We start from the raw sequence: 26042 nt of genomic DNA, 5'->3' as shown, positions 1-26042 counted from the left end.
TACACTGACAAGGACACTGCAGACAAAGCCATAGAAGAAATGCCCTCAAGTCTACCAGTTGTACAGATTCATCAACACTTATCTCAGGAAAGATTACACTTAGAGATGTGAGGTGTCTGTGCTCAATGCAGCAAGTGCTAGAATGTAATTGCTTCAGCTTTCCTAATCAGCCTTCTTCTACCTGGCTTACTGCAGATCACTGTGTTATTAAGGAATTGCCTGTTCCTTCTCTGAATTATTAACTTCTTAATTACATATCCCCTCAAATATTTTTTTCCTCAAAAATGTTTGCATACTTTAGAGTTCAATGATATTAATTAATTTGAAATAAATCATGACTGTTGTCAACTGTTACTTATACATTTATGTAAGTAGTATGTCCATTGTTTTTTGTTATTTCATATTTAAAAAATGTTTAAATGAGTCAAGGGACTTATGAAGAGCATATCCATAAATATCCATGTATATCCATGAATGGGTTTTTAGTGACCCCAAATTTATTTCTAAATTATGTGCTGTACCGTATGTCTGTAGCAGAATTAACAACAAATACCTCTTTCATTCATGATCAAAGCAAATAACACAACTTGGTTTTCTCATTAAGCTGCACTAAGTGCTTTTTCTATGTATTGTAATCCATGTTCTCATAAAACAAAAAATGCTGTTGGAAATATATATTGTCTAACATTTTTAACTTTTCACACATGTTCAAAACACAGTTAGCAAAAATCTGTTTTGTAGTAAAATGCTTGGCAGGTGTACTTCTAATGTACTGTATACAGATCCAGAAACCTGTTATTCTAATGGCTCCGTGTCTTTTTGTCTTTAGAAATATCCACTGCTGTGTAATGGAAAATTAAACTTTCTTTCAAATAAACCCATCATTTTGCAACCCTTGCTTTTGATTTAGCTTGTGGCACTTACAGTAATACATGAACTAAGAATAATATAGATGGCTGGGCATTTACTGCAAGAGATACAGTAAATAAGTATAAGTATAAAATAAGTAAATAAGTAAATAAGGTTGCTGGAGGTACAAGATGCCATCAACACCAACTTTTCCATCCTACAGGATGATCCCTCCACTGGGGCCCTCTTTTCTGACCGATATGATTTTCTCATATCGCCGACCACCTAATCTGCGTAACCTTCTTGTTCACAGCTCCTTGACCACCCTCAGCAACCATCCACACCAGGCACTTTCCCTTGCAACAGAGCTCGCTGTATCACCTGCAAGTACACATCTAACACTACACTCATTCAAGGCCTCTCAGGACAATTCCGGATCACCCAGATGGCACCTCCAGCAACCTCTTGTACCTCTAGCAACCTTATTTACTGTATCTCTTGCAGTAAATGACCAGCCATCTACATTGGAGAAACAGGAAGGAGACTCGGAGACCGCTTCAGAGAACATGTTAGGGCTGTGAAGATTAAAGATCTCTCCAAGCCCATTGTTTCTCATTTCACCTCTGACGGCCATGACCACTCTAATCTCTCCATCTGTGTTCTCAAAGACGGTTTTCCGAACTCATACATCAGAAAGACTACAGAAACCAAAATTATCCTGCAGCTAGGATCACACCTTCCCCCTTCTCTTAACAACAGACTACTTTTCTTCTAAATTCTCTCTATTTATTGTAGGTTTCATTTCACACCTCACTTCACCAATCCTGACTTCACACCTCCTGATTGGCCTCTCAATTCAATTCAATTCAAGGTGCTTTATTAGCATGACCGATGGGTACAATCAGTGTTGCCAAAGCAAATAAAAATAATAAAATTAACATGGAACGAAACATAAAATAAAAGTAAAATAAAATCTACAGACATATTACAGACATTTACAACAGAGACGTCATAAAATATTTACATATACTGTAAACATATTGAGCATTATTGGGAGACAGGCTCACTGTTCCTCAGGCTGTGACAGGAGATCACATACTGGGCTTCCCTCCTCCCTCTCCCAGTAGGATTGGGACCCGTTGTGATTCTGGAGGTGTGGGAACTCTGGGACTAGATTTCTGAATTTAGAGAAGAATGTTTCTCTAATCCCAGAGTATCTGTCACAGTGCAGTAGGAAGTGCACCTCTGTCTTTATTTCTCCCCGCTGGCAGTGGGAGCACAGCCTGTCCTCTCTGGGCAGCCAGGTCTGCCTGTGTTGCCCAGTTTCTATGGCCAGGCTGTGGTCACTGAGCCTGTACTTCATTAGGGTCTGTTTCTTTTTGTTGTTTCTTATCTTGGTCAAATATTTGGCTAGTTTGTATTGTCTGTTTAGGGTTCTGTAGCATTCCAGTTTATGTTGTGTTTGTGTGTGTGTCCCAGCGTGTGAGATATTGCTGTTTGATCTGTGCTGTGATGTGGTTGAGCCTGAGTTGTGGTGCTCTAGCAGTGCTGTCCTGATGCTGGTTAGTGTCGGTGTGGCTTGTGTCAGTGAGCCTCAGGACCAGCTGGCTCAGGGGGCTCTGTTTTGGGCTCAACTCTTGGCTCAGCAGGGCTTTGTGGTGGTATGAATTTTGGTCACTGTTTTTTAGGTGTAGCCAATACTTTAATACTCTTTTCTGTATGTTTATCAATAGTGGGCACTGGCTTAATTCGGCCCTGTACCCGTTGTTAGGTGTTTTTCTCTGCACACGGAGGATGTTTCTACAGATCTCCATGTGCAGAGTTTCTGTGGGGTGTTTGTCCCATTGAGTGTACTCCTGGTCCGTGAGGGGACTCTACACTTCACTGTCGTATAGGGCAATGGGTTGGATTACACTTTGAAATATTTGGAGCCAGATTCTTGTTGGTGGGTTGATGTTGAAGAGCCTCCTTCTTATTGCTTAGAATGCCCTGAGTGCCTTCTCCCTCAGTGCCTTCACTGCCAGGTCAAAACTCCCAGATGAGCTGATGGTGAGACCGAGATATGTGTAGCTGGATATGTACTCCAATGTGTTGCTGTTGAGTGTGAATTTGTACCTGTTTCCCTGAGGTCTGGTTTTCTTCTGGAAAACCATAACTCTGGTCTTCTCCAGATTGACTGTCAGCGCTCAGGTCTGACAGTACTGCTCTAGCAGTGCCAGGTTCTGCTGCAGCCCCTGTTCTGTGGGCGACAGCAGGGCCAGGTCATCTGCATAAAGCAGGAACTTGATTTCTGTGTCGTGTAGTGTGAGACCAGGAGCTGCAGACTGTTCCAGCATTCCTGCTGTAACGTTGCCATAGCCAAAATGTAATGTAGTGGCTCTCTGAAGGCACCAGTTCTGTAGGGTTTGGGCATTTACTGGGACAATTATTAATTGTAGCAGTAAATCACAAAATTGATTCTTGCGATGGCTTTAGAATCCAACCATGCGACATAACTCAAACAACGCACACACACAGGTACCAATACACGAGGATACATTTATTAATACATAGAATATGCATATAAACCTAACAGATCTTATCGAGAGGGTTATCAGAATAAAAAAGATATATATTCATTCAGTTACAAAGAGTTACATATATCAAGAGGACATACATTCAGTATATCATTCATTTAGACCGTTTCATAAATGAACTTGGTTATAACTTCTACATTAGATACTTGAAACAAGTACATAACTCTTAGGAATTAAATTGATATCAACTGGTTGGGATAACAATTGAATTCTCGAGCTGTAATGCATTGAAGTTGAATACTCATCCAATTTCTGGGGATTCATATCTCCTGCAGGCACAAACAATCAGCTGCAGGCTTGTTGCTGTCCAATCCGCGCTCTCTGGCTCCGTGCCAGGCTGTGCTGTGCGGCTTGCGACGGTGCGCTGCTGATGCTCACTGACCGGCTAGTTAGTGTTGGCTTTAACTAGCAAAGTTTGTGCACAGGAGAAAAGATGACTGTGGATCCCAGCAAGTCAGGAAGAGGACCGGTTCGTTCCTGATGAAGAGCTAGTTCTGAATAGTGATTCAGCTGTCCACAGTTCCGACCTGTTCACGAGGCCTGCTGCTGGTGCTAACCTCGGGTGGATCCTCTGGTTACTCGCTGGCAACCTCCGCTCTAGACTCTTAGAACAAAGCAAAGTTCTGGCACTCGGACACACTGGCCGTTCCGTGGTTGTCCGGGCTGAGTCTCAGGAAGGTCAGGAGGCGCTCTGCGAGAATGTCCTGCCCTTGGGAGCCTTCTGCTCCTGGGCCGTCCTGCCCTGGAATTCTCCTTTGAATTCCCTTTAGAAAAGTCCACAGAATCCTCTCCAGAATCTTCCTGAATCTCTCTGAATCTCACTGAATCTCTGTGTTGCCTGTTTTTACCTGGAGGAACTTCAGCTCGTTGATTGGCTGAAAATTCCATGGGCATCAGAGTCCCACGTGGGTTACTCGGCCCTACCAGTCCCTGATTGGTTGATCAAGGTGAGATATGAGTCACTTACTCCTGACACTTAGGAATGCAGTCCAGATGTCCATCTGGCACTCCTTAGACAGATAGGCACCAATGGATGACCATTGATCATGATAGCCAGGCTTAGCTAAGTGCATCCCCCTTTAGGAGCTGTCCTAGGAAACCTTATCAAAGGAACCTTAAATCAGCCTGCATGAATAGTTTCTCTGTGGCTGCATCACAGAGATGAACAGAGAGATGGGGCCTCATTTGGGAAACTCAGAAACACTTAATTCTTTCTTATTAATAAGCCTCGCCGCTACACTGCTAATTCGTTGATATAGATATTGAACAGTGTTGGGCTCAGGCTGCAGCCCTGTCTCACCCCACGGCCTTGGGTGAAGAATTTGGTCCATTTGTTTCCAATTTTCACTGTACATTTGCTCTCTGAATACATTGATTTAATTATGTCGTACACTTTGCCCCTTATGCCACTTTAGAGTAGTTTCGAAAACAATTTTTCATGCCAAATTCAGTCAAATGCTTTTTTGAAATCGACAAAGCAGGCAAAAATTTTTCCTTTGTGTTTTTGGTGGACATGTTTGTCTATTAGTGTGTGTAGGGTGTAAATGTGATCAGATGTGCGGTGATCTGGTAAAAAGCCGATCTTACTCTTACTCAGGACATTGTGTTCGGTAAGGAAGGCCAGTATTCGTGTATTTAGGATACTGCAGAATACCTTCCCCAGGTTACTGTTCACACAGATGTCCCGGTAGTTGTTGGGATCGAGTCTACCTCCACTCTTATAGATGGGCGTGATCAGTCCTTGGTTCCAGGCCTCGGGGAAACATCCGGCTGTCATGATGAGATTGAGGAGTTTGAGCAGGGCTTGTTGCAACTTTAACCTCTCTTTCTGTCCCCTGCTCTCGCCCCTCACTCCTCCTCTCTCCCAGCTTTTGTTCTCCTGCTACATTACCTTTGCTTACTGCCCTGTCTTTTTCACACCTGAAGAAGACTCCATGGCTGAAACATTGTGTTTTCTTTCTTTTCTTTTCAGCATGGAATAAACCTATTATTTGTTCCTTTGCAGCCTGTGCATGCTGACGCAGCTACCCACCTGAAAATGGTTTTAGATTATTAAACACCACTTTTTATGGATGAGAAATTGGCACTTTTTCTTCCTTGTGATGATCTTTGAATCTGTGTGTATGCTTCCCCTTACCACTAGAACACCCAAGTATTTTATTGTATGGATTTCTTTCTTTCTTTTGGTTTGTCCATTCCCCCTTTAGCCACGGTTCAGACATTCTGAAAGGTTAAAGAGAGTACAACTGCTTTTCTACACCTACTGTACTTTAAAGCACTTTCAGATTCTAATTTTAAATGTAATAATGATGGAAAATATGTGATGGTTTCCAGTGATATTCACCAGATGGCACAGGACAGGTGTATTGCAGCAGGTTTCAGAGAGCTCATGGCCAGCCTGTGTGAGGATAGCACTCCCGACTCCTGTCCCACCATCTTGTCACCTGGTTACACCAATACATAAACATGGAAAAATACCAGGACACTAGATTATATTGTGTTTGGGCAATCTGTACAAAGTTGAACTAAGCAGTTAAATAATAATAAATAAACTTTGTTTCATATAGTGTCTTTAAAAGTAGTATCTCAAAGCACTTTACAGTAGGTATAAAAAAAAGCACTTTGCAGTACAGTAGGTGTGGAAAAGTTAAAACAGACAGCAATGTAAATACTACAGTATCAAAAATATAGGCTTCAGTAATATTTGAAAATATTTTTGTTAATTAAACAAATTTTGAACAGAATATCTTTCATATTGTATTTGAATTGGAATGTCTCACATTTCACAGGGACATGCTAATCTGCTTTTCAATCATGATGTTCTTGTATTATAACTAATTGTAACAATACTAATATTGTCATTTTGGGATAGGACATATTATTATTATATTTAAAATATTAAAAATTTCTGTGCTTTGCAGTTTAAATGATTATGAAGCCTGACAGTTTCTAATATAAAAGAAATTCTTATTTCTGATACTGAACCAAAACATGTGCTCAAACCATTCCTAACATTTTTTACCATAAAAAGCAACCGATGAAGAGAGCACAGTGAGAGGGGATATCAAAACTTTTTCTAGACAAATAGAAAAAAATCTATCTTCACAATTTAAGTGATCCTGTTTGTCATAATTATGTTAAAATGTGCAATTAACATGTTTTTTTGACTAAGAGTGATATTTCTATCGGATTATTATTACAGATTCAAATTTGTATAACTTTATTACATGAAAATATAAAAATAACTTTGCAGTTCCCCTTTAACAATTTAAATATATTGATCTAAATATAGAGCATATTGTATCAGTTTCAATGCAAGTTTGAGTACATGACATTTAAATCACTATTCAAAATGTTTACTTTAATCTGGACTTTTTATTACTTTTTACAGTACACACAATAACCAGTAATTCTTGATACTTAATAACACACAATAACCAGTAATTATTAATACTAAAAGTAATTTTAAAAAGGTTAATTCTATTAATGTTATACAACATTGTGAGATATTTTAATCCTGCCCTAACCCAAGTGGCTGCCCCAGCCAACCATTTGTGGTGCAGGTGAGCTTCTGCTTGTTGAACAGCTTCTGCTCTCCACTTCCTCCCAGTATTCACTTCACCCCCGGCTTTAGATACTATCGGGTCACTTGAATCTCTGTACTGCATCACCTTGAACTCATCTTCCAAGATTTTAACAGGCAACATTAACTTGTTGCCGTGACCATAGAGAGCGATACTGCTCAGTCTCCTTGGTAGACGCAGCAATTTACAGAGGTAAGCACTGACCTTCTTTTCCAAGGTTTCAACTGTTGATATGGGAACTTCTTAAATGAGAAGTGGCCATATGATCTTGGGCAAGATGCCATGTTGGTATACCCATGCCCTAAACTTCCCTGGTAATCCAGACCTGTCGACTGATCTCAGTCAGCCTTCCAGCTCTGTGCAGGATGCTTGCATTGATATTGTGTCTCTAAGGCTGCTGTCGAACATCTTACCAAGACTTTTCACTGGCTTCTCAGAGATGGGTGGGGTAGTTGTCTCATCAATGCTGACATAGAATTTGTCCATAATCTTCCCTTTCTTCAGCACCATAGATCTGGACTTTGCTGGATTGAATTTCATTCTGGCCCACCAAATCAGTTTCTCAAGGCCCAACCGGAACCACCAGCATCCTGGCACTGACTGTCATGACTGTCAAGACAACCATGAAAGCCCTGATTGGTGGCAGACTTGGTTTTAGGGCCACCGCATTCCGCCTCTGCAGACTTCACAATCTTACTCATAGCCAGGACAAACAGGATCATGGAGATGATACAGCCTGTAATAATCCCACCTAGATCTTGTGCCAACTTGATGTGACTAATCCTGAGGAGATTCTTATGTTAAAGTTATTGTAGTAATCTGCAATTAGATCTCTGACTCTGTCTGGAACATGATATTTTCTTAGTGTGGTCTGCACTAAGCCCTTGTGGTCTCTAACTTCTCTGATTAGTTGAGACACCACACCAGTGTGCTCCAGACATCCGGGCACTCCTGGGATGTCCCCCTTTTGCATTGATATGTCAATGAAGCTGTTCTTGATAAGGAAGATCAATAGTATGATTAGCACAGGAAAGTCTAATGGGTTGCTAATGTATCAGATTCTTCGAAAAATTTTAAAAAGTGATTACGAGCTGTACTGTGCAACACCACTGTACCTACTGCAGCACACCTACTGACACCTCATACATTCTAGATGGATGCATCTGTATATATAAATGACTTTCTGTTTATTATTGAGTACTACATCTGTTTTTCTTGCATGATTAATACCATCATAGTTAACAACGTTTTCGAAAACTGTGGGTGTCTAAGAACAAGATACAGTAAGCACACATGGAAGCAGATGTGTGCATTATGAAAAGAAAAATGTTTTTAAAAAATGATATAATTTGCATGATTAAATAACGTATTGATGTGCAATCAAAATACCCTTCATATTTCCTTTTATAGACAGTCCCAGTCATTATTTAGAAAATACATCACTTAATTAAGGGAGGCACGGTGATGCAGCCATTATAAATAAATTGCTCATCGCAGAAGTGAAAAAGTGAAGTACAAAAGTGAAGTGAAAATTAAAAAGTGCCCATGCTGTAATTTAAAGTTTATTTAATTTCAAATCAATTGCAAATGTCCTGTGCTACATGGTGCTACATTGATTAGCATTGCAGCCTCGCAGTGCTGCTGCTCTGGGTTCAGTTCAAGACCTGGGATCCTTTCTGTGTGGTGCTTGTATGTTCTCTCTTTGACCATGTGTCTTGATGCTGAGCACTCTGGTTTGCTCATATAGTCCAAAGACATAGCGGTGGATTAATAGGCTTCTAGGAAAACTGTCCCTGGTGTGAGTGTGTGAGTTTTTGCGTCTGTGTGTGCCCTGAGATGGACTGGCATTCTGTCCAGGATGTATGCTGTATTGTGCCCCTTGCTTGCTGGGATTAGATCAGGCTCCCCTAGACCCTGATAAAAACTATTTGAAAATGAATGGGTAGATCACTTAACTACTGTTTCATTCAAAACAAATTTTTATGAAAATCTTGTTGTTTTGGTATAAAATGATTAAATAATTCACCACGTGGAATACGCATTAAAAAGACACTCAGTGGTTGGCATTTAATCCACATTAATGTAAGAGCTGCTTCTGCAGTTGTGATACTCTTAGCAGTCTAAATATCAGACAGTGTTTGGTTTGACCTTGTCTGTTCAGGCTTTATCATCAGAAATCCCTTTGCAATTAAGCTGTCAAGTCTGTTGACCATTTGTAAAATATTTGTCATTCAAGTAATGGTAAGAGTCAACCTAATACTATAATATAAAATATAGTGTATGTTATGTGGTCCTTCCAGTTTCAACTTTTGATTGATGTGTTGTTCAAGCATTAGTACTTGCAAGTGTACCTTTATTGATTGCAGATATTACAGGTAGCATCTGCTTCGTGTACTGCTTATTAAGTGAAGGAGAATATGTGAACATTGTAACAAACTGGTCACCTAGAAATATATGGAGCAATAAACATTTTGAGACAATGCTGGCTACATGGTACATAAGGTTTGTGCAAAACAGCTGCTCAACAATAGCATCAATCAGAATTGGCTCCTCAGTTTTTGAATAAACTACAGTATTTTTTAAATGGGCGAAGATAAAATATGGCACGCTGATTTCGAAAAATGGAACTGGCAGGTAAAGAACAGCTTTTCATATGTTACTTTATTAATTTGTCCTACTGGACCTACTCATATGTCTGTTGTATCTTTTTTTTTTATTTAGTCAAATAAAACTGATGTACTGTAAGTAAGACATAAGATGCTACGGTATATCACAAATTTGGAGAATCACACAAAAAGCATGTCCATAATTAGCTATACATTAGCTTGTTGAAGACATTTACCAGTCAGCTGCTTGAAAACAGTGGACTCTTGATCAACACCCTGTTGATTAAAATCTCCTGGATAATTTGTTAAACATTACCATGGTAGAGAAATACTAATTTAAACCACTATAATCTTATCTTTAGAGAAGTGCTATAAAGCGAATGCATTTTTTTGTGGGGGGGATGTTAAAATGAACTCATCCCTTCCATTTGGTTTTATATCTCTATTCATGACACAAGAACAAGATAAGAACCATTTATGATCCATTCAGCAGTAGCGGGTTATTTTTCCAAGCAAGCTATTTTCTTCCATTTTATATTACAAGGAAACTCCTCATTTAGAGGTTTATTCAGAAGCCAAACACTGTAGCCAAGCCATGTATTGTAGCTGTGTGAGTTTTTGAAAAGCTGGTGTTTATCCTCAGTCCATACACAGGTAAGCATTGCCTTGAGGTTTTATTGTAGATAACATCAAGTGGAACAAACAAGCCGAAAAGGCAATTTAAGATTTCATCAGAACCTTCAGCTATCATTTCAGAAAGTGCTTAGTGTCAGCACTTGGTAAATATATCAAATAAAGGCCAGCTTTACACTTTCCAGTTTCAGTGTAAGGCTATTTGTGTGTCTATGCTTTCTCATGGAAACACTACAATTTTGGTAATAACAGCTGAAAATATATTAAAAAAATGAAATATTGTCTTTACGGACAGTTTTCACAGTTTTTTATCACTTATGTTTTAATAACTGGCAAATACCTTTCTGGCCTGTTACCTGACTTTCTGTAGAAGTAGAAGCTCTTAAGTTCATTTGGTAGGAAGATGTGTTATTTAGTACCCATAAAATAGAGTATACAATTTGATCAATCAATTCATTGAATTTTGCAAACACCAACAAAAACAGAAGATGTACAGATGCAGCCATCTAGGGCGGTGTGTCAGTAGGTATAACACGGTAGGCAGTGCAATGTCACAAAATGTAACGTTTCATTGCTTTGTAAATTTTTTTAATGAATTTGATACAGAACTGCACTTCTTAAACTGTCAGCTGACACAGTGAATACTGAAAGGACTACGGGTGTACATACAAAATATGTACAGCATTAAATGTTTATTGATCCATTAATTCTTTCCTGTGTGAATCACACTACGTATACTAGCAACAAACAATTTAATTAAATACAATGATTACAGTGTTGAGACAGGATATTGTCACCATATTACTACCACAACTCCAAATGAAATATGTAACAGCACATAGAATAGAAAGATAGAATTATCCTTTTTTAAATTACATGCATTATGTAGAATTATTGGTAATTGTGCATACTGTAAAAAGTACTATAATTAGACAATATCTTTTTTATTTTTAATTATAAAATTATTTTATTATAAAGTCATCCAGCTGTGACTAGAATGACTTCATTGTGTATTTGTAAGTTGCATTGTAGCTGATAAAAGTACTGTATGCACTATATTAAGTAGTTCAGGTGGCTAGTTGCGTCAGCATGTGTAGGCTGCAAAGAGAAGAAAGAAAACACAACGTTTCGGCTGTGGAGCCTTCTGTACCTGAAGAAGGCTCCAGGGCCAAAATGTTGTGTTTTCTTTCTTCTCTTTTCAGCATAGAATAAGCCTATTACTTGCACTATATTAAGATCAGTATATTTAAATTGTTAATGTTGCAATTTGCAATTATGTTGCTATGAATAATTACCTTTGACAATATGCTTTGATTTACTAGAATATTCATCATTTGTGAATAACATTGCTTTAGCTAAATAATTAGTGTTATCTTGGACTTTCTTGACCAGAATTTACTAGAATGATTATTTAAATCGTTAAAAAGGAGCACATGACAAAAAAAGTCTAGAACTTTGGGTGGAGTTTGAATTCACCAGAGAGTAACAGTCGGAGTTTGAGCAGTCTGTTTTAAAGTAATTTTATACTTACGAGCAGGAATATACAATATATATTTGGATTTACTGTTTATCGAGGGATATTGAACTTTGCCTCATTTGTTTTGGTGGACACAAATTGAAAGGGAAATCCTAGCAACAACAATTTACAGAACAGTGACGGAAGCGCATTGACACAAAGGGACTCTTAGATAAGTGAACTTTTGTGTTTTTCTTTAATCATTATAAATTATTGTAATTATAATTATAGTTTTGTTTTGTTTTTGTAAATAAATTTGTAAATATATAATATAAAAATCGCAGTTTTTTCTTTTTTTGTATCGTAACAATGTACCTCTCAAAACATTTTAATATTTTAATAATAGCTTGCAATACAGTGATGTAAATAATTGTATCTAGATGAAGGCAAGCTGCAAGAATGAAGCTAACACTGTAGTAAATGTGGAGTATGCATATCTGTGATTTTTCATTTAATTCTTTAACTTGTTTGGGATGTCAGGAAATGTAGTTTTTTGTCTATACCACACACAGCAAGCAACACTAATCTTCATGCATTTTGTTCATGCTTTGCCTGGTGAGGGAGACACTTCCTGTTCTCTGTTAATCAGACACTTTAAAAGAAAAAAAAATATTTTAAAAATATAAAATTAATAAGTGCTACTCACAAAATCCAACAGTATTGAAAATGTTTGTCTTTTGTCTTTGTCCCCTCATGTCAGAGCTAGTAGTCAGAATATATAATAAGGCTTGGGCGAGACCTGCAGAGCAGCCTAACTGAATGGCAGATTCAAATGTCTGTGTGAAACTATATACTGTAATAACTTCTAAAATTCAGAAAACAAATATCCTTTTCACTAGCTGCTACTAAAAATCAAACAAGATGTACAGCAATCGAGTAGCAGCTGCACAGCTCACGGAAATGTTTCACATTATTGTGTACCACCATTCATATTATTCATATTGTGAAAAGATGCTTGGCGTTGCTTGCTGTGGGTGGCATTTGAGAAGCAAAAGTAATCTTAGTAAAGGTGTGCCTAACAGATGTTTAATTCACATGTTATTTGTTTTCTGTTTAAAGATACACTTCTGACCTACTTATATACTGTAAGTCACACACCCAGGATTTCCCTTCACATATTTCTATCGCATCCCTTCTACATCCCCATCTACACCATTGCAGCAAAATCCCTAGCTTAATCTTTGCAATAGTGACTCTCAAATGTGTGGCAGCCAAAGTCTTACAAATATTACTCTAGCTTCTGTTTGTGGACAGAAGGAGTGAAAATTTACCTGAGATTTTTGTGACTTCAGAAAGTATTCTTTAATTATTGCCCTTAACTGGTGCAATCTGATTTTTGTTGATATTTGGGAGTAATCTTCTGGATGCAGTGGTGTGAACTATGCCTTTAATTTGTAGTGTTGAAATATATTTAGAAATCTGTTACAACAATATTGAAAATTAAGGATTCGACTACTAGTTATAAAACACACAGAAAGACAAAATATGTTACGATAGTAAAATAATCAACTGCAAATCTTTGCCTCATTCTTTTTACTTCCTCTCCGTAACAAAGGAACTAGTTCTAAGTAGTTCTAGAATGTGCACGTGGAGCATGTGGTGTGTACAAACGACATTGTACACATTTAAGAGAAGCTTGAAATTTATAGTTATTTTTGCTTTATTTGAAATCATGAAATGCTACAGCTCGATGTGAATGGGAAAGTGTGGGTGTACAAGGGAAAACATAAGTAACAGTGCATTAAAAGATGTAGCTTGTGGCATATACATTCTGCTTGCATAGGGTTTTTTATGCAACTGGTGTTAAAAGTATATTCTGTTCTGTTGACAGCTGAACAAATGACACAAGTTTTAAATCTTCATTTTTGTCAACACTATAGCAGGGATACAGTAGCATATAACCAAACAACATATTGAATAACTACACAACAACATTCTTTTATTTTATTAAATAAATTATATTTTTATTTCATTATTTAACTGTCACATAGTGCACAATGTGAGTATTGTGTTCAATTAACTGATATCAGATGAAATGGCATTCCAGACCATTGTCTTATGGTGTTTTAGAGTTCTTTGTATGTCTACAGTTCAGCAGTAAGTGCCACACACAGGGATTCCAGAAAAGTTTAGGGATGCTGAGATATAAAGTAACATTTTTCATTAGAACACCTAAACAGATAACAGATGTGTGTATTGATAGGCATTATCTTAAAAGCATTTCATCCAATAAATAGCACGATCAAAGACTGTATACTGCATAGAGGAATTGAAGCTGGAGTTAAGTACTGTATGTGAATGATAGGAGTGGAAGAATTATGCAGAGCTGGATAACGATGATATTTCTTCCTAAGCACTTTTGGATAGTTATACCTAGAGAGCCAGTTCTCTACTGGGCAAGCATTGAAAGGAAAACAGACCAATCCTGAAACCCTAATTGAGGACCTTGAGTAAAATAGAGTCCAAGGTGACAGGCTGGTGGAGTTTGTTGCAATTGTCCCCAATTGAAGAAATGGGGCCTCAAGGAAAATCCAAAAGAGAAGCTGTCTAAAAGAAAAGGAAAATTGAGGGTTTGGGGTGTAGAGAGAGTTTGAAATCTAGGGTGGAAATGTTCATGGGTGTAGACAGGGAACTTCCTAGTCATTTTTGGGGAGCTGAATGGGTTGAAGTGAAAGGTGTTGGACAGCTAACAATTATTATTGCCTTCACAATAGCTGTAGAAGTGTGGAAAGTGGGGCTGGGAGATTTGTGCAGCCAATGGAATTAAAAATATTGTAGGCCTCTTTCTCACTAGTGAACATAACAGTGGGGCCCTGGACATGTTTGGATCTTGATGAGGGGAAAAATGACAGAGGGGTGGTGAATCATAGGTACTTTTCCTATTGAAATAGACACAGCAGTGTAGAACAATGAACATAGATATAAATTGAACCATAATCCACAGTTCTGGATGTATAGGTGTTTAAAGAAAGAAATGCTTAATATCTATAGCTTTCACGCCAGAGGGAAAGAGATTCCCAGGGGTTAAAGGAGGTCTTTTTTTTAGGGGGAAGGAAACAGAATGGCAGAAGCATGTGTAAAGTGTAAAGTGTTTGTATACCAAAAAAGCACAAAAATACCTTTATGAGCACCCCCTGCTGGCTCCACTAACACCTCTTCCATCAGCAACCTTAGTTTTTCCCAGGAGGTCTCCCATCCAGGTACTGACCAGGCTCACACCTGCTGAGCTTCAGTGGGCTGCCAGTTGTGAGTTGCAGGGTGATATGGCTGTTGGCCATTTAGATTTAATTAATTTAGGAGCCTTTGTAAAATTTATTTTCATTGACATTATACAGAATTTTCTTCAAATAATGGCAAAACATCCCAATTAAATACATTATGATTCCATATTATATTACAAAAAATATAAAACATCAAAGGGGGTGAATACTTTTGATAGCCATCATATACAGTGGTGTGAAAAAGTGTTTGCCCCCTTCCTGATTTCTTATTTTTTTGCATGTTTGTCACACTGAAATGTTTCAGATCATCAAACAAATTGAAATATTAGACAAAGATAACACAAGTAAACATAAAATGCAGTTTTTAAATGAAGGTTTTTATTATTAAGGGAAAAAAAATCCAAACCTACATGGCCCTGTGTGAAAAAGTGATTGCCCCCTAAACCTAATAACTGGTTGGGCCACCCTTAGCAGCAACAACTGCAATCAAGCATTTGCGATAACTGGCAATGAGTCTTTTACAGCACTGTGGAGGAATTTTGGCCCACTCATCTTTGCAGAAGTGTTGTAATTCAGCCACATTGGAGGGTTTTCGAGCCTTAACCGCTTTTTTAAGGTCATGCCACAACATCTCAATCGGATTCAGGTCAGGACTTTGACTAGGCCACTCCAAAGTCTTCATTTTGTTTTTCTTAAGCCATTCAGAGGTGGACTTGCTGGTGCGTTTTGGATCATTGTCCTGCTGCAGAACCCAAGTGCGCTTCAGCTTGAGGTCGCGAACAGATGGCCGGACATTCTCCTTCAGGATTTTTTGGTAGACAGCAGAATTCATGGTTCCATTTACCACAGCAAGTCTTCCAGGTCCTGAAGCAGCAAAACAGCCCCAGACCATCACACTACCACCACCATATTTTACTGTTGGTATGATGTTCCTTTTCTGAAATGCTGTGTTACTTTTACGCCAGATGTAATGGGACACACACCTTCCAAAAAGTTCAACTTTTGTCTCGTCAGTCCACAGAGTATTTTCCCAAAAGTCTTGGGGATCATCAAGATGCTTTCTGGCAAAACTGAGACGAGCCTTTATGTTCTTTTTGCTCAGCAGTGGTTTTCGTCTTGGAACTCTGCCATGCAGGCCATTTTTGCCCAGTCTCTTTCTTATGGTGGAGTCATGAACACTGACCTTAACTGAGGCAAGTGAAGCCTGCAGTTCTTTGGATGTTGTTGTGGGCTTTTTTGTGACCTCTTGGATGAGTCGTCGCTGTGCTCTTGGGGTAATTTTGGTCGGCTGGCCACTCACTCACCACTGTTCCATGTTTTCGCCATTTGTGGATAATGGCTCTCACTGTGGTTCGCTGGAGTCCCAAAGCTTTAGAAATGGCTTTATAACCTTTTCCAGACTTGATAAATCTCAATTACTCTGTTTCTCGTTTGTTCCTGAATTTGTTTGGATCGCAGCATGATGTCTAGCTTTTGAGGATCTTTTGGTCTACTTCACTTTGTCAGGCAGGTCCTTTTTAAGTGATTTCTTGATTGAGAACAGGTGTGGCAGTAATCAGGCCTGGGTGTGGCTAGAGAAATTGAACTCAGCTTTCCAAAGATGTGATAAACCACAGTTGATTTATGTTTTAACAGGGGGGGCAATCACTTATTTACACAGGGCCATGTAGGTTTGGATTTTTTTTCCCTTAATAATAAAAACCTTCATTTAAAAACTGCATTTTGTGTTTACTTGTGTTATCTTTGTCTAATATTTCAATTTGTTTGATGATCTGAAACATTTCAGTGTGACAAACATGCAAAAAAATAAGAAATCAGGAAGGGGGCAAACACTTTTTCACACCACTGTATATACTGTATATATACCCTAAAAATACTTAAAAATACATTATTTTCTCTGAAAAAGTTTTAAATTATTTTTAATTTATTTTATTTTAAAATTGTTCAACATCCTGTCTCTGGATCCAAGCATTAGAGATCTCTGCATAGATAATGTCAAGTTAGGCCTGGATCCAATGATTACAGGAGATGCAATGCAGTGACTCCCATTGCAGCATCTTTTTAGCTGCAGTCAAGCCACCCAGCCTGATCAGTTTCTGCTGCTGCTAAAAAAGGTAGTTATTCCTCCAGGAACAAAGTGTACTGTATATAGGGAAATACCATCTAACTTCATATACAGTAGCAGTATTTACAATGAGTAAAGTTCTTCCTGTGAATAAAATTAAGTAGACCGTTTAATGATTAGGATTTTGAGGAGTCAAATTTACAGTATATTGTTCTGAATATTGTCCTTGGAAATGTTATTTTTGTTCTAGAAAGTGCACTACATTTTAGTCTATTCTACAATTGCATACAGAACACGATGTCAGGTGCAGATGAAGATTGTTCTAAGTCCTTTTTGTAAAATACTGTATGAATGACAACTATTTACATATATTTTGGGAGTCGCCTGTGATACTTCTGGGATCTGATGTGCTCTTAAGGGCAACTTGTCTCCACCAATGTGCACCAGACTGTCCTTACGCAAAGATAATTCCCAAGTTATTGTGTTGTAATAAGCCATATTGTAACAGTTAATTTTAAAAATAAATACAGGAAAGGATGATAAGGAAATTACTGCAGTTTCAGTCATCTGATCTACAAATTGAACAGTTTTCATTTTTGCAGAAGCTATTTTGGAGAGCTGAGATTAGTAACAGAAACATATGGACTCTTTTATGTACATTGATGCTAAGGAAGCAGTCAAAATGCTATCCAAAGCTATTGGTTAACAAGAATCAGCAAACCCTGATGGTGTTTTTATTATTGCAGGTGATTTTAATCAGGGAAATCTAAAATCAGTCCTGCCAAGCTAGAGGAAACAACACACTAGACCATATTTATACTAACGGCGCTTACAAAGCAGTACCTCACCCCCCTCTTGGACAATCTGACCACATCTCTCTGTTCCTACTCCCAGCCTACAGACGACTTCTCAAACTCACCAAGGCATCAGTTATAACTGTAAAAACATGGACCACAGAGGCAGAATCAATGCTTCAGGACTGTTTTGAGTGCAGACTGGAGTGTGCAGCCTCCCACAGATCCCACACCAATATCGACATGTATGCATCATCAGTCACCAGCTACATCAGCAAATGTGCTGATGATGTTGTGAGCATTGAAAAAGATACGCAAACTCCCAAATCAAAAACCCTGGATGAACACTGAGATCTGCTCCCTGCTCAAAGCCTGTGATGCAGCCTTCAAATCTAGTAATGAGGAAGAAAGAGAGTGGAAAGGAAAAAATTAAGAGCTGGCATAAAATCTGCCAAGGAACACTTCAAATCCCAGATAGAACACCACTACAAGACCAACGCTAACCCACGACGCATGTGGCAAGACATAAATACAAATTACAAACTACAAGAACAAAACAAGCCCTGTAAGCGCTACTGAACCCTCCCTTCCAAACAAGCTTAACACCTTCTACGCATGCTTCGAAGCTCAAAACCCTGAACTAGCCACCTGGACCACTGGCTCCCCTGCCACCTCACTCCCCACACTATCCAAGCTAGATGTCTGGAAATCACTAAGTAGAGTGAACACACAAAAAGCTGCTGGACATGACGGTATCCCTGGCCTGGTACTCAGAACATATGCCTGGCAGATAGCTGATGTTACCAATTAGTAGTGAGAACCCTATACAGAAAACTCAGGCAAACTCCAAAAAGGCGTAGTGGAAAGAACAATCCGAGGTAGAAAAGCCATAGGTAAAGTAGCTGGTGCAAAAGTACAAAAAACCAGAGGTGGAGCCGTGAACTGTGAGGAAGCCAAGAGTCAAAACCAGAACGAGAGCAGAAGTACCAAAACCAAAGCCAGGAGACATAGTCGGAAAACAAACCAGGGTCAGGAAGCCAAAAACCAAGTAGTAAATAACAATGAGACTGGGAGCAGCTCTAGCCAGGAAAACACTAATACTGAGCACAAGGAAGAGTGTGAGGCAGCATTAAATAGGCTGGGGAAAATGGCTAATTGGGAACCGTGCTGGAATGTGAGGTGGAATGCCAATTCCTCCGGGGGCGTGGCATAACAGCTGATGTCTGTACTGACATCTTCAACCTCTCCTTGGCCCAGGCTACTGTACCTAGCTGCTTCAAGACAACCACCATTGTGCCAGTACCAAAAAAATCAGCAACCACATGCCTGAACGTCTACTGCCCTATTGCACTCAGTCCCATCATAATGAAGTACTTTGAAAAACTACTTATTCCACACATATTAAAGCCAGCATTCCAAAAACACTTGATCCTCTCCAGTTTGCCTATTGCACAAACCGCTCCATGGAGGATGCAATCTCTATAGCTTTACACACCACACTAACCCACCTGGATAAAAAGAACACCTATAGAAGAATGCTGTTCATTGACTTTAGCTCAGCATTTAACACCATCATACCCATAAAACTTGCTACCAAGCTCAGGGCTCTGGGTTTAGATACCACCCTCTGTAGCTGGATCCTAGACTTCCTCACCAGCAGACCCCAGACTGTCAGGATTGGCAACCTCATCTCCAACATGCTCACCCTTAACACCGGTGCCCCTCAAGGCTGCGTGCTCAGCACACTGCTTTACTCCCTGTTCACCCACGACTGTACTGCCAAGTTCAGCACAAACACCATCATCAAGTATGCTGACGATACCACAGTCGTGGGCCTGATCACTGACAATAATGAGACTACCCACAGGGAGGAGATAAAACAACTTGTACACTGGTGCCGAACCAACAACCTATGTTGCAACATCAGCAAAACCAAAGAGCTGATCGTTGATTTCAGGAGACAAGGAAAAGTCCACTCCCCCATCTACATCAAAGGGTCTGCGGTGGAGATGGTGAATAACTTCAAATTCCTAGGTGTTCACATCTCTAAGGACCTCACATGGGCACTCAACACCTCCAGTCTCATCAAGAAGGCACAACAACAGCTTTACTTCCTGAGAAGGCTGAAGAAAATACACCTGCATCCACGGATCCTCACCAACCTCTACAGATGTATGGTGGAGAGCATACTGACCAGCTGCATCACAGTCTGGTACGGCATCTGCATCGCATCCGACCCTAAGGCACTGCAGCAGGTGGTCAAAACTGCCCAACACATCATCGGCCGTGCCTTACCATCCATCCAGGAAATCTACAACAGCAGGAGTCTGAAAAAAGCCACCAAAATTATGTCTGACCCCACTCATCCCAGTCATAACTTGTTTGTCCCCCTACAATCTGGTAGAAGGTTCTGGATGCTCTAGTCGCACACACCTAGACTCCAAAATAGCTTCTTCCCCAGAGCTGTCAAACTGGTGACGCCCCCACTCCCTCCCACCATACTATGATCTCTCCTCACTTCTTCCTGTACGCAGAATGACTGTACTCCAACACCACTACATACACGACAACTGAATGTAAGCCGAAATTGTACTTACAACTGTACTAGTGGTACTATTTATTAATCACCGTATTATTTTTGCACTGTTCGCCGAATTACTTTTGCACTGTTTTTGTCCTGTTTATATACAGTACTTTCTCTGTTTACGTATTTGCACAGTTTTTGACTAGCACCATACTGTTGTTTATACTGTTATTGTTATTATATTACTGTCTATTGTCTTGTCTTCTGTTCTATTTATATACTGCACCTGAGAGACTAATGAGAAACACTTTTCACTATACTATGCACCAGTGTACTGTAAGTATAATAATAAATAAAGTTGAATTGAATTGAACTGAAATGTGCTGTATTTCACCAGCATACTTCTATTTTTTAAAATTGCTTTCAATCCAAACTTTATTTAGGACCATAATTTCAGTCTGTTTCAGATTCATTCTGATATAATGACAAACCTATTTTCTATCAGTATTTTTGTAACTGAGTGTAGAGTTAGTTATATAATAATATCTATGCGTTCATGTTTTGTATCTAGTCAATGGTTTCTTTTAATGTGTATAGCTGTTAGCAATATATAAGCGAGGGAGCCCTGCTTATGTGTGTAGGGCTTCTGTTTTAATCTGGTTCTATGCAAGGTAAGAGGTGAGTGGATAGGTGAAGCTGTAAAGAAGAAGCAGACAGGGAGGTGGAAGAGTCCCTATTAATTTTTGTTTGAACTAGTCATCGAGGTAGTTCATGAGGACTAATGCCCAACAAGAAAAATGTGTTTAGGAATGTTTAGAAATTTTGCCTAACACAGCTTGGCAGAGGCCTGTCTAGCCACAGGATAAGCAATTTTATTCCTTTATTCAGAATGATATGTTAACCAAGGAGTAGCTAAAATAATGAAGGGAAGAAAAAGGGAAAAGATGAATGGAAGGAAGGAGCCTCCTGAGGCATTATTAGTTTTTTAGGAAGTTATGTCATAAAGGGTAAGATGTTAGATACTGTACCTAGGCAGGCGTGATGGAAAACTTGGTTGGTGTCATTTCTCATTAAAATCTCATTACAGTATCATTAAAATCTCTGAGAACCTAAAGGAAACAAAAGTAGAAAGAAACATAGAGCAGAGTTTTTGGTGAAGGGTGACAACAGGAGTGAGAGAAGAGAAGAACTAATCAGAGTAGTCAAGTAGTGGGTGACAGAATAATTACAAAGCAAAAGGATTTATTTGTGAAGTTTCTGTACATTTTTTCATTTATTACCAGAGTTTTTAGTTGCATTTGGTTTTAATCTTTTTCTTTATTGATGGTATCAACTTTAATAGCACCAAGACACTCAACCTTTTGGTTCCAATGCAGTTTTGTGAAAGAATAATGAGGTCATTTGTTCACTGCTTTACACCCTTATAACAATTAATTCAGACCCTTGGTCAATGTTTAGAAAAATTACAAATTAAAATTAATTAATAATAATTACTTACACTTATATAGCGCTTTTCTGAACACTCCACTCAAAGCGCTTTACAGACAATGGGTACTCTCCTCCACCACCATCAACGTACAGCATCCACCTAGATGATGATGCGACGGCAGCCATAGTGCACTAGAATGCTCACCACACACCAGTTCTCAGTGGGGAGGAGAACAGAGTGATGAAGCCATTTTAATAGAGGGGGATTATTAGGAGGCCATGATTGGTAAAGGCCAATGGGAAATTTGGCCAGGACGCCATGGTTCTACCCCTACTCTTTTCAAGAAACGCCCTGGGATTTTTAATGACCACAGAGAGTCAGGACCTCGGTTTTAGGTCACATCCGAAGGATGGCGCCTGTTTACAGTATAGTGTCGCCATCGCTATACTGGGGCATTAGGACCTACATAGACTGAAGGGTGAATGCCTCCTGCTGGCCCCACTAACACCTCTTCCATCAGCAACCTTAGTTTTTCCCAGGAGGTCTCCCATCCAGGTACTTACCAGGATCACACCTGCTTAGCTTCAGTGGGTTGCCAGATGTGAACTGCAGGATGAATTTACAAATTTACAAAAGTTGTATTTTAATTGTAGAGGGTCATTACCAGTGGCTTAGTATTCACAATTCTGAAAAGACATTTATCAGAGTGTTTTCTGAACATAAAGTACATTTCAAAGATGGAAGCAGTTCTGTTTCTTTTGGAAAAATCTGCTATGCAGATGAACTGCATGATTAACATGATGAACTGACAGGTAAATGAGATAATGGAACTGATTTGCTTCCTGAAAGCAGTGCACAGGTGAGCCAGTTTAGATGTTCATGGAAAAACACAACTAAGTAAAGAGGGAAAGAATTGATGTGTATTGTAATTTTTATGTATTGTAACTTAACATAATTTTACCATATTTTTTAAGAAAATGTGGAAAATTGGTTAGGAAAAAATCTATCCCATCTGTTTGAATCCTTAAGACCTGCTGATGGTTGTTTGGGAATTCTATTCTTAAAGTTCCAAATTAAAATTTGAAACTGAAATTATTAATTGCAACAGAGGGCTGTTATTCCCACTTCTCATTACTTTGATCTTACCTTATTATCCAGGTTATGAAAAATTAACAATTATGAGCACCCACTGTTCTAACTTCATCCACAAAAAACTGAAAAAATTGTATTTGCATAAATCATTTGAGTTTCTATTTAAATGTCAAATTGTGTAATCTTAAAAAAAGGGTTTGGCATTTGGCAAAGGCAATAATGACTGCTCCTCAAGAAGTGCACTTTTTCTGAAAATACAATGCTATGCTACATTGTCAAGGGATACTAGTTTCAAAGTATCCCTATGAAAGGATATTTCAAAAGACCTAAGTGCAACTACAGTATGTACAGTATACATGTTCACACACATGTACATGTAAAGTATTTTGAATTGATATATTCTAGTCAATGGACCTGAGTCCAGATAGCATGTCTAAATGTTTTTTAAATTAAAACATATTTATAAAGCATTAAATAGATAGATAAGACTTTATTTTACTTTATCGAAGGGAAATTGATGTGTTACAACAGCCCAAGACAAGCAAAAAAAAAAAAACAGACATCAGGACAGGATAGACGAAATATTAGAATACGTACAGTAATACAAAATAAATATAAAATCAAATAAATACATAGGTGTGTGCAAAATATGATCATATGTCACTGTAAAAACAATATAATATGTGCAAAATGTGCATAGGCATATACAGATTGAGTGTCCAAAAGTACAATGGAGCAACATGCTGTCCATAGACGAGCAAATAAATTAATTTGCATCTCTTGTCATGATGCTGCTGCCCCAGCACACAACAGCGTAGAATATGGCCGCTGCCACCACCGATTCATAAAAAATGTGTAGCAGTGTTCCACACACACCAAAGGACCTGAGCCTCCTGAGAAAATAGAGTCAGCTCTGACCTTTCTTGTACAGGGCATCAGTGTTACCAGACCACTCCATCTTATAATCCAGGTGTACCCCTAAGTACTTGTAGGACTGCACCCCCTCTATGTCCTCACCTTGGATGGAAAGAGGGTTCAGCGGAGACTTATTCCTTCGAAAATCCAGGACCATTTCTTTGGTCTTGCTGGTGTTTAGCTGGAGATGGTTAAGATGACACCACTCCACAAAGTTGGTAATCAAGCTCCTATATTCCTCCTCCCTCCTCTCTCTAATACAGCCCACGATTGCAGAGTCATCCGAAAACTTCTGCAGATGACATGCCTCAGAGTTGCACCTGAAGTCAGAGGTGTAAAAGGTGAACAGTAATGGAGCAAGGACAGTCCCCTGTGGAGCCCCAGTACTGCTAACAATCTGTTCGGACACACAGCTCTGTAGCCGTACATACTGTGCCCTGCAGGTCAGATAGTCTATAATCCAGGACACCAGGGGAGTGTCCACCTGCGCCACCCTTAGCTTATCTCTCAGTAAAGGTGGATGGATGGTGTTAAAGGCACTAGAGAAGTCAAAGAACATAACTCTCACAATGCTCCTCGTCTTCTCCTGGTGTGAGTTAGCTCTGTGTAGCAGATAGATGACTGCATCCTCCACTCCCAAGTGTGACTGGTAGGCGAACTGCAGGGGTTCCAGTGCTGTACTCACCAGGGTTCTGAGGTGGTCCAGTACAAGCCTTTCCAGAGTTTTTATTAGGTGTGATGTCAGTGCCACTGGTCTGTAGTCATTCAAGAGTTTAGGGTGCCCCTTTTTGGGTACTGGTACCAGGCAGGATGTCCAGAGCACCGGAACCCTTTCTAATCTCAGGCTCAGGTTGAAGATGTACTGCAGCACTGAACCCAGTTGGTCCGTGCAGATCTTTAGCATCCTGGAGCTGACACCATCAGGACCGTCTGCCTTCCCTGCATGGAGTCTCCTCAACTCCCTTCTGACCTGGTCAGCTGTGATGGATAGGCTGAGGACGGCAGGGGAAGATGGAGTAGGAGTAGGAGGGATCTCATGATGGGGTGACTGAGGACATGAAGAGGGTGCCTGGGGTGAAGGCCTGTGAGGTGAATGGACAGCGGACTCTGTATCGAATCTGTTAAAGAAAAGATTCAGCTCATTATTGGAGTTACATAAATGTGATCATGCTGAACTTGTATTGTAGACTGATTGGTTGTTAATATCAGAATCCAAACTTGACCATACGCTGAACCATCCACTTAAACCTTATGGTTATGGGCATGTAACACCCTTTAGAACTCTTTATAACATTTTTAATAATGGTAGAAAACATAGTAATAATGTAGACGTTAATTAAAATGTAACTAAAAAGTTAGAATTTACAGTACATGTACAGTATTTGGACCATGTAGAATCACCTAAAAAAATCCCTCTGTTGCCTCTAAAACATCTGTGCTCCTGTGTTTATATACAGTTTGGTAGCTTGGAGTCTGAATGCACAAAGGATTCAGAAACTACAGTATGAGCGATACAAAGAGGCATAGAAAGGATGAATGTGGGAGATAATGGGACTAAACAGAAAAATAAATTAATGGAAAAGAGAGCAAACAGGGGTCTATGACATTGGAAAAAGAAACTAAAATGGCCATGAGCTGAGCACATGACAAGAAAACTGGATCAACAGCAGATAAAGGAAATTCTAAACCATATCTCACAGGGAGGCCTCATGGAAGATGAGAAGATGAAATAAACGCATTTGCAGGAGTAACGCAGACTTGAACGGACAAAGATAGTGATCTCTGTAGGGACCTTGGGGATGGGTGGAGGAATGCTGCTGCTGAGAATCATATAATTATTAATGCGAAGTGTGTGCATTGTATACTGTATATGCACACATTTACCCTACCCAGTGAGAGAATATTATCGCATGCATTTTGAGTTATATATTTCTTTAAGAAAAATGGTCTGACCAGAAATAATACACAATTCTATGAGTAGGATTTATCAGACTTTGTTCATTTTACAAAACCTATTATCAGTTTTTTTTTATTTTTAGGTAGAGCTTTTTTAAGTGCCGTATTTTAAGTGCTTTGTGTGTCGGATGTGATAAATTTTATATGTGTGCATTTTGTAGCATCAAGGTATGTTAAAAGCATACAGGAGCAGGTGGAGAGATTTTAAGTGCACATTCACTTGGTTTGTGTTTTTGCTGACTGAAAGTAAACATGACATAAAAGTTAAAAAGTGATAAGACT

At 39.1% G+C, this 26042-nt stretch overlaps 1 pseudogene; it reads right to left on the bottom strand.

Moving 5' to 3' along the window:
• Positions 1-25635, bottom strand: part of LOC148835217 (uncharacterized) — a 40607-nt pseudogene extending 14972 nt beyond the window's left edge.
• Positions 25636-26042: the final 407 nt, after the last annotated feature.

This window comes from Atractosteus spatula, chromosome 5 (genome assembly GCF_055471065.1).
Source record: "Atractosteus spatula isolate fAtrSpa1 chromosome 5, fAtrSpa1.hap1, whole genome shotgun sequence".
NCBI classification, from domain to species: domain Eukaryota; kingdom Metazoa; phylum Chordata; class Actinopteri; order Semionotiformes; family Lepisosteidae; genus Atractosteus; species Atractosteus spatula.
The sequence above is the reverse complement of the archived record's forward strand: the minus strand, read 5'-3'. Positions and strand labels throughout refer to the sequence as shown.